Source organism: Triticum aestivum, chromosome 5D (genome assembly GCF_018294505.1).
Source record: "Triticum aestivum cultivar Chinese Spring chromosome 5D, IWGSC CS RefSeq v2.1, whole genome shotgun sequence".
In the NCBI taxonomy this organism is placed as follows: domain Eukaryota; kingdom Viridiplantae; phylum Streptophyta; class Magnoliopsida; order Poales; family Poaceae; genus Triticum; species Triticum aestivum.
In genome coordinates this window covers 73,950,219-73,959,510 of record NC_057808.1, presented here as the reverse complement: position 1 = coordinate 73,959,510, position 9,292 = coordinate 73,950,219, and the positions used below count along the sequence as shown (strand labels likewise).

The window sequence follows — 9,292 nt, the reverse complement described above, 5'->3', positions numbered from 1 at the left end:
TACAATCAACGGCCACAACTACGACAAAGGATACTACCTGGGTGACGGTATATATCCTCAGTGAACCACTATTGTGAAGACAATCCCCAACCCTGTCGGAGAGAAGAGGAAAAGATTTGCCCAAGAGCAAAAGAGTGCTAGGAAAGACGTCGAGCGTGCCTTTGGTGTTTTGCAATCTCTATGGGGCATCGTTCGGTATCCTGCTAAAACTTGGAGCACGAAGAAACTGTGGGAGGTGATGACTGCTTGTGTGATCATGCACAATATGATCGTAGAAGATGAGTGCCCGGAACGTCTGTACGATCAAGGGTTTCAGTTTCAGGCTGAGAATGTTGTGCCTGAGCAAGGAGGAGCTACAACGTTTGAACAGTTCACTCAATTTCATCATGACATGCGTGATTGGGAAACTCACATGCAACTGCAAAATGATTTGGTTGAGTATATGTGAGCTCATGTTGGCAACCAATAGATGTATCTTTTTTATTCGGCTTGCAAAACTATGTGAGACTATTTACTTTTATTTGCCTTGTAGAACTATGTTATTTTTATTTGGTTGTGGACTATATGTTTTGCTTGTGAAATAATGCAAATTTTGTGTATGAAATAATGTAAAATTTGTGTTATTTGTTGAAAAAAGGCTGTCAGCCGGCCACGCCGACATATATGGGTTGGCGCGTTAGACGCACTGCCGACCCAAATCTCAAACGGAGCAGACGCCGAGCGGACGGCCAACCCAAATGAACTAAAAGCGGACAAAAGCACCGTCAATTTGAGTCGGCGCGTTGGAGTTGCTCTAAAGTATATGTTAACTCTTTGTATTATAACGATTGACTTGTGACGACAGTATCTCAAAGTATAACAAACAACTTGGGTCAATTCAATAGGGTCATTCTTCCAACGTTATATTCGCAAAGTTATTTTGGGACTATCATTACACTTAACGATATCCCAAGATCCAAAAAATATGATCACAAATAACACCTCAGCTAGTCTTAAAGGCCCTGAATTTTAGCGCCTTGATCGTCCTCCACCAGCCGACCACGGTGCCGACCTACGTGGGGAGCCTGCTGGTCGTGGATCTTCTCCGAGTGTACGCGCTTCTTGAGCTCCCCCTTAGTCTTGCGCAGCCGTGCCTCGTACTCCTTCTAGGCGGCGAACTGCCGCCTCGGCATCTTGAGCTCATCGATGGACATGGTGCCTGGCATCACCTCGGCCACCGCCCTCGCGGTGTGCTCGAACACCTGGGTATCCCGCACGAGGGTGGCGTTCGAGGATTGGCGCTGCGGTGTCCGACCGCATGGGCGCGGAGTGCGATGAGGCTCGGGATCTGGGCGATTGCAGCAGCAGCCCGAGCACTGGTGGGACCATGAGGGTCGGATCGTTTTTGGTGGACGTGCCGAGGATCTCCGAGGACGATATGATTTCTTTTTCTCGTGGGACCGGGACAGGGCAAATCAGCCCTTGTGAGTGGTTCCAGGTGAGCCTATCAGCGGCTTCTGATCTGCATGCGGATGAGACAGGGCCATGCACGTCACCTCCTTGTGTGCATGCATGTAGCACGCCGGATCGCCTGCCGGACATGGAGATCTCTTGCATGGCACATGCAGAAAACGCTAGGGCGGAGGAGGTGGATGCGCAGGCACTTGTGCCTGCCACGGACGTGGTGTCGGGCACGCCGTTGTTGTTGGGCGATGTGGCTGCCTCTGTGCAAGCTAATGTGGCTGCGATGTGTGATGAACTACAGGTCTCGCTCTCGCCAATTCTTCCGAGGCCAGACAGTCGTGCCCCGGCGGGCATGGGAGCAAATCCAAGGAAAAAAGAGGAAGGTTGATGCGACGCCAGCAAGACGCAGTGCCAGGATTGCCAAGCACGCGACCACAAGGCAACAGCAGGTGCTCATCCGGCGGCTTTGCTTGGCGCATGAGGGCGAGGTGATTTCGGAGGAGGCCCTCCGCATGTACGTGGAATTGTTCTCTCGGCCACTTTCGGACTCACATGTTGCCGCCGTGCTGGCTCTGTTTGGCTGGGAGTCACAGCCATTGTCGTTGGCGGAGGAGGTCGCGGTGGCGTAGCTCTGCCGCGGTGCATCGGTGGTCAACAGTAGGTTTTCACAATGAATTCACAACCCATGAAAGTTGTTGTGTGGAATATGCGTGGTCTAAACGCTCCGGCCAGGAGGAGTGTTGTCTATCAGGTAGTGGTGGCGGTCAAACCGGCCATAGTGTGTTTGCAGGAAACCAGACTACAAGACGTGTCTCTAACACTTGTGCATCAATGCTTGGGCAATAAATTCGGGAAGTTCTTCTACTTGCCGGCTGATGGGACTCGTGGTGGCATTTTGGTGGCTTGGGATGAAACGGCCACCCAACTTTCCAACCCCCACTATACGGCTAACTCGCTCACGACAATTGTTAAATCACCGGGTGAGCAGGAATGGTGGCTGACCTGTGTCTACGGACCACAGGATGAGCGGGATAAGGTAGCTTTTTTGCAAGAGTTGGTGGATATTCGGGACTTGCATGCTGGACCTTGGCTCGTGGCTTGGGACTTTAATCTCCTGGTGAATGAGGAGGACAAGAACAATGCGTTGATTAATCGGAGGATGATGGGCAGGTTCTGTGCGAAGCTAAACGCTCTAGAACTAAAGGAGATGTATCTTAATGGGCGGAGGTACACATGGTCCAATGAGAGGCAACATGCAACGCTTGAAAAGATCGATCATGTCTTTGTCTCAAATGAGTGGGATGAGGCATACCCTACTTGCTTCCTCTCTGCACTAGGGACCGCTTCGGACCATTGCCCTTTGATGCTTGACTTGAATATGGAAGTGTCCACGCGGAAGAGATTTAAGTTTGTGTCCTTTTGGGTTAAGGCGGAGGGCTTTATGGATATTGTACAAACGGCATGGAACTCAACTCCGCTAGCCTCCAATGTCTATCTTAAACTACACAACAAGATCAAGGCAACGGCGAGAGCCCTGCAGAAATGGAGTGATCGGTGGATTGGCAACGTCAAGCTACAGATTTGCATTGCTCTCGAGGTGATCAACAGGCTCGATATCGCCATGGACTCCCGACAATTATCGGCTGCCGAGGTAGAGCTTCGAAAATGTTTGAAGAGAAAGCTTTTGGGGCTACGCTCTCTGGAGAGGACTATTGCGAGGCAGCGGTCGCGTTTACTGTAGCTGAAAGAAGGGGATGGGAGCACACGATTGTTCCACCAGCAGGCATGCCATTGGCAAAGGAAGAACACGCTAAGAACTGTGAGGCATAACGGAAACTTATTTACAGGACAAGAGGATGTAGCGTCGGCCGTGGATGATTACTACTCCATGGCTTTTGGGTCGTGTGAGGTGCGGACTCACGCGCTCAACCTGGAGGCACTTGGGCTGCCGCGTCGGGACCTGGCTCATTTGGAGGAGCCGTTCTTGCCAGAGGAGGTGGAAAGGGTGATCAAATCTATGCCTCCGGATAAGGCGCCGGGGCCGGACCGATTTACGGGTCGTTTCTATGCTGTTTGCTGGCCCATCATACGGGATGACTTCATGGCTGCAATGAGCTGCTTCTATGCTGGAGATGTGAGAGGCATGGCAGTGATTAACAAGTCTCTTGTGACCCTCCTGCCTAAGAAAGATGGGGCGCTGGACGTGGGTGACTTCAGACCTATCAACCTAGTGCACGGGGCTGTGAAGATCTTTGAAAAGGTGCTTGCCTCGAGGCTTGTGGTGGAATTGCCAAATCTGGTGGGGAACCATCAAAGCGCATTTGTCAAAGGTAGATCACTCCATGATAATTTCATGCTAGTCCAGAGTATGGCGAGGCGATTGCACGCGCTCAAAAACCCTACAGTTCTTCTGAAGCTAGATATTTCTAAAGCGTTTGACTCAGTTCAGTGGGCGTTCCTCCTCGAGGTCATGGAACAGCTCGGTTTTGGAGCACGATGGAGAGCTTGGGTATGTGGTATTCTAGCCACATCCACTACTAGGGTCATGGTAAATGGAGACCCGGGAAGCACAATCTACAACTGCGAAGGCCTGCGGCAGGGTGACCCCGTTTCACCGATGTTGTTCACACTTACTATGGAGCCACTGCAACGGCTGTTTGACTAGGCAGTTGATAGAGGGCTCTTGCACCCCCTGGCTACAAACGGTATGAGGAAAAAGATCTCGATCTTCGCTGATGATGTGGTCCTGTTTGTCAAACCGGAGCCCATGGACCTTGCGGTTTGCAAATGCATTTTTGACCTGTTTGGAGAAGCGTCGGGCCTGCATATTAACATGACCAAATCGGTGGCCTTGCCAATATGTTGCTCTGACCAATGTATCAGCATGACTAGTACGGAGCTGGGGTGTCCAGTGGGCTCATTTCCAGTTTGGTATCTTGGGCTTCCATTGTCTTTGAGGAAACTATCTGCTACGCAACTACAATATCTCGTGGATCAGATGGCAAACCAACTGCCAAAATGGAAGGCTGCTCTAATGCCAAAGAGTGGTAGACTGACTCTGGTGCATTCTGTCCTGTGTGCCATGCCCATTCACGCAATGATGGTGTTGGATCTGCCGATCAAAACGATTGCCGCAATGAATAAGGTGTGCCGGGGATTCCTGTGGTGTCGTAAGGCCGAAGCAAATGGTGGAAATTGTGCTGTGGCATGGGAGGTGGTGTGTGCTCCGAAGTGGGCAGGAGGTCTAGGGCTGCCTAATTTGAGGTGGCTCAACCTAGCTATGCAGGCGAGGTGGCCATGGCTTCAACGGACTGATAGCAGCAGACCATGGAGCGAGTTCTCAATCAAGGTGTCTGATGAGTCTATGAAACTTTTTTCAAGCTGCTACTAGATGCAAGGCTCGGGATGGTATGAACACCCTCTTCTGGGAGGATCCATGGCTTGACGGCATGAGGATACAGGAGCTTGCACCGGCCATTTATGATCTGGTGCCAAGCCGCATGAGAAGAACATGCATGCTTGGGCAGGTGCGGGAAACATGGACTAGAAGTGTTGGTCCAAACTTGGGGGAGGAAGCCATGCACCAATTCTTACAACTATGGCAGAAGATCCAAGATTGGGAGCCAATGGAGGATACCCCGGACAGCATCTCTTGGTGGTGGGAGGCAAGCGGAAAGTACACAGTCAGGTCGGCATACGCCGCCAGGTTTTGGGGCAGAGAGATCATTCCCACCGCGAACATCACTTGGAAATCGAGAGCCCCGGCAACGTGCAAGTTCTTTACATGGCTCACCCTACGCAACAGATGTTGGACATCGGATAGGCTGGCCAGAAGGGGACTACCACACCAAGACAAGTGTCCACTCTGTGATCAGGAGGAAGAAACAATTGACCACATGCTCTTAACATGCGCCTTTGCTAGGACGGTTTGGGCGGGCCTATGCCAGGCATTGGGAAAGTTAGATTGGACACCTACTTTGGATGAGTGCCTCCGGACTTGGCTATGCGGTAAACAAGGACTCCCACCATTTTCAACAAGGATTTACACACACTACTATTGCTGACGTTGTGGGAGATCTGGAAACATAGGAATGCGGTTGTGTTCGATGGGGCAAGGCCATCGGTTGCTGAGCTTCTATGCAAAATCTTCGCGGAAGGTAGAACATGGTTGATGGCTGGGCTCATTAAAAGAAATGTGGATCATGTGTTTGCAGGTCTAATACGGTGGAGCATTGGGGAGGAGTAGTCTATGTTAGGGTGGAGTGGAGATGTATGTGTTCCTCCTCTTCTTGTGAGTTGTAACGCAATATGATGTTGCACATAACTGGTGGAGACGCTCTTCACCTTTCTTCTATCAATATATGATATGCACACTCGTGCATATTCGAGAGAAAAAAAACTCAGTCGTGAGGTAGTGGTTCACGTGGGTTTTCTTCAAGCTCGAGCTAAGGACGACGGCGGGCTCGCCGCCGCGCTACTGGCGCTGGGGCTTCACGGACACTTCCTCTGCCTTCGTGGGCACCAGAGCTTGCTCGGCCTACATAACTCGTCAGATAAGGTTGGCTCCCGGCGATGGCTCATGGAACCGATTGCTGATCTGGTCGTAGCAGCGTTCTGAGACATCTGCCGCGAGGCGATCTGTCTCTATAGCTCCTCCTCCACGGACTTCATCTTGGACTCCCACTCTGAGAGCCGGGCCTCGTAGAGCTCCACCTGCTGCCTCAGCCCGGCGATCTCCTCCTCCTTGAGCCTCACGTTGCCATCTTTCTGCTTCGCCTCTTCCTGCACCCGCAGAGCCCTTCTCTCTAGCTCCAGCTCCACCGAACGCCTCTCCACCTCCTGCGCTTCTTATTATGATGAGACAGAGGGATTATTATATTAGCTGGCTATTAGAACGACTACAAATGAGGTGGCAATCAGGTAGAACTAGTAGGCTCTGTTATTAGGTATGCTCTAAGGGGTATGACTATATATATGTGCCCCTTCCCCTCGTCCAATTAGAAAAGTTATGATGTGACTTAACTTATGTGCCTCCTCTAAGAGAAAAATTAACCTATACTCTAGGAGAAGAACTTACTTCCACATTGTGCACTATTTTAATTTTGGCTTGTCTGAGTCAAGGAACCGATTGAGCGGAATTAAGTTTCAATCAAGGGTGATTGCTGATCAGTCCATTAACTTCTCCCAAGATCATCACATTGGTGTGTGTCGTCAGGACTGGTTATTTTAGAGAAAAGGGTCTCGGAACTATTATAAAATCTATTATTAAAGTTCATCAGAAGTGTGAAGCATTCTAAACATAATAAAATTTTCATCGAGGTTCCTGGACCACCGAACGACCACTGTTGTCGCCGACGCGCCTGAAGGAAATATGCCCTAGAGGCAAAAATAAAGTTGTTATTTATATTTCCTTATGTCATGATAAATATCTATTATTCATGCTAGAATTATATTAACCGGAAACTTGATACATGTGTGGATACATAGACAAAACACAGTGTCTCTAGTAAGCCTCTACTAGACTAGCTCGTTAATCAAAGATGGTTAAGTTTCCTAACCATAGACATGTGTTGTCATTTGATGAACGGGATCATATCATTAGGAGAATGATGTGATGGACAAGACCCATCCGTTAGCTTAGCATAATGATCGTAAAGTTTTATTGCTATTGCTTTCTTCATGACTTATACATGTTCCTTTGACTATGAGATTATGTAACTCCCGAATACCGCAAGAATACCTTGTGTGCTATCAAACGTCACAATGTAAATGGGTGATTATATGCTCTACAGGTATCTCCGAAGGTGTTTAGTTGGGTTGGCATAGATCGAGATTAGGATTTATCACTCCGAGTATCGGAGAGATATCTCTGGGCCCTCTCGGTAATGCACATCATAATAAGCCTTGCAAGAAATGTGACTAATGAGTTAGTTACAGGATGATGCATTACGGAACGGGTAAAGAGACTTGCCGGTAACGACATTGAACTAGGTATGAGGATACCGACGATCGAATCTCGGGCAAGTAACATACCGATGACAAAGGGAATAACGTATGTTGTCATAACGGTTCGACCGATAAAGATCTTCGTAGAATATGTGGGAGCCAATATGAGCATCCAGGTTCCGCTATTGGTTATTGACCGAAGAGGTGTCTCGGTCATGTCTACATAGTTCTCGAACCCGTAGGGTCCGCACGCTTAACGTTCGATGACGATTTGTATTATGAGTTATGTGTTTTGGTGACCGAAGTTTGTTCGGAGTCCCGGATGAGATCACGGACATGACGAGGAGTCTTGAAATGTTCGAGAGGTAAAGATTAATATATTGGACGATGATATTCGGACACCGGAATGGTTCCGGAGTGTTTCGGGTATTTTTCGGAGTACCGGGAGGTTACCGGAACCCCCGAGAAGGTAATGGGCCTACATGGGCCATAGGGGAGAGAGAGGGGAGCCCGCAAGGGGTGCGCCCCCCCCCCATGGGAGTCCGAATTGGACAAGGGGGAGGAGGCGCGACCCCCTTTCCTTCTCCCTCTCCCTCTCCTTCCCTTTTCCCCCTCCGAAAGAAAGGAAGGGGGCCCGACTTGGACTAGGAGTCCTAGTCGGTTTCCCCCCCATGGCGCGCCCCCTAGGGCCAGCGGCCTCCTCCCCTCCTCCTTTATATACGGGGGTAGGGGGCACCCCAAAGCACATCAATTGTTCTCTTAGCCGTGTGCAGTGCCCGCCTCCACAGTTTACTCCTCCGGTCATATCGTTGTAGTGCTTAGGCGAAGCCCTGCACGGATCACATCACCATCACCGTCACCACGCCGTCGTGCTGAGGAAACTCTCCCTCGACCCTTTGCTGGATCAAGAGTTCGAGGGACGTCATCGAGCTGAACATGAGTAGAACTCGGAGGTGTCGTACGTTCGGTGCTTGATCAGTTGAATCGAGAAGACGTTCGACTAGATCAACCGCGTTAAGTTAACGCTTCCGCTTTCGGTCTACGAGAGTATGTGGACACACTCTCCCCTCTCCTTGCTATGTATCTCCTAGATAGATCTTGCGTGAACGTAGGGAAATTTTGAAATTGCATGCTATGTTCCCCAACAGCGCCCATGTCGCCACACCCATATCGGAGCTGGCTTGACCTTGTCGATGACAGCTAAGAAGACTTCGTGCACGTACCCCTAAGGACCAGTGGCCCGGAGCCGCAGTCGACATCGTAGAACCTTTGAATCAATTGGAAGAACTTGGCACCAAATATATATCATCATCGTGTATACACAATGATAAACCCTAACCTCGCCGCCCCAAGGAGCTGGTAGGACTTTAAGTCAGACCTCCGTCCTAGTCTGTCTCGACTAACAAATTTGAGGAGGATCGGAGCCCAAAAGACTGACTTGAAGAAAAAGCGTTACCATCCATTCGAGCATCGCCCTTGCGAGGGCTAAAACTGTAACCTATCTACTATCAAGAGCCAAGGCACCAGGATTCTCCTCCCCGTCATCGGTTGCCGGAGTAGCAGGTAGAAGGGAGATGAATTCATAGGCTCATTGGAGATCTAGGGAAAAAAGACTTTAACCTAATCGCCCTGCAACTTGTTTTTAAGTAGGCAATGCTACTTATCCTTCCAACTTGTGAACAGCGGGAACTATCTCTATCTGCAAATGTCAAGGAATATTTCATGTCTAGAACATCAACTTCCATGTTATTGTTGGTGGTAGTTTGAGTACTTATCAACTTGAGAACACAGTCCAAATCACTAATGGAGCTACACAAAAAACTTTAAGAGGGAAACAGTAAAATGTATAGATCTAAGGGGGGCAAACACTATTTATTTTCATCTAACCCCTCCAAACCTCCCC

General features: G+C 49.6%; 1 pseudogene; it reads right to left on the bottom strand.

Moving 5' to 3' along the window:
• Positions 1-982: 982 nt before the first annotated feature.
• Positions 983-9,292, bottom strand: part of LOC123120279 (myosin-3-like) — an 8,599-nt pseudogene continuing 289 nt past the window's right edge.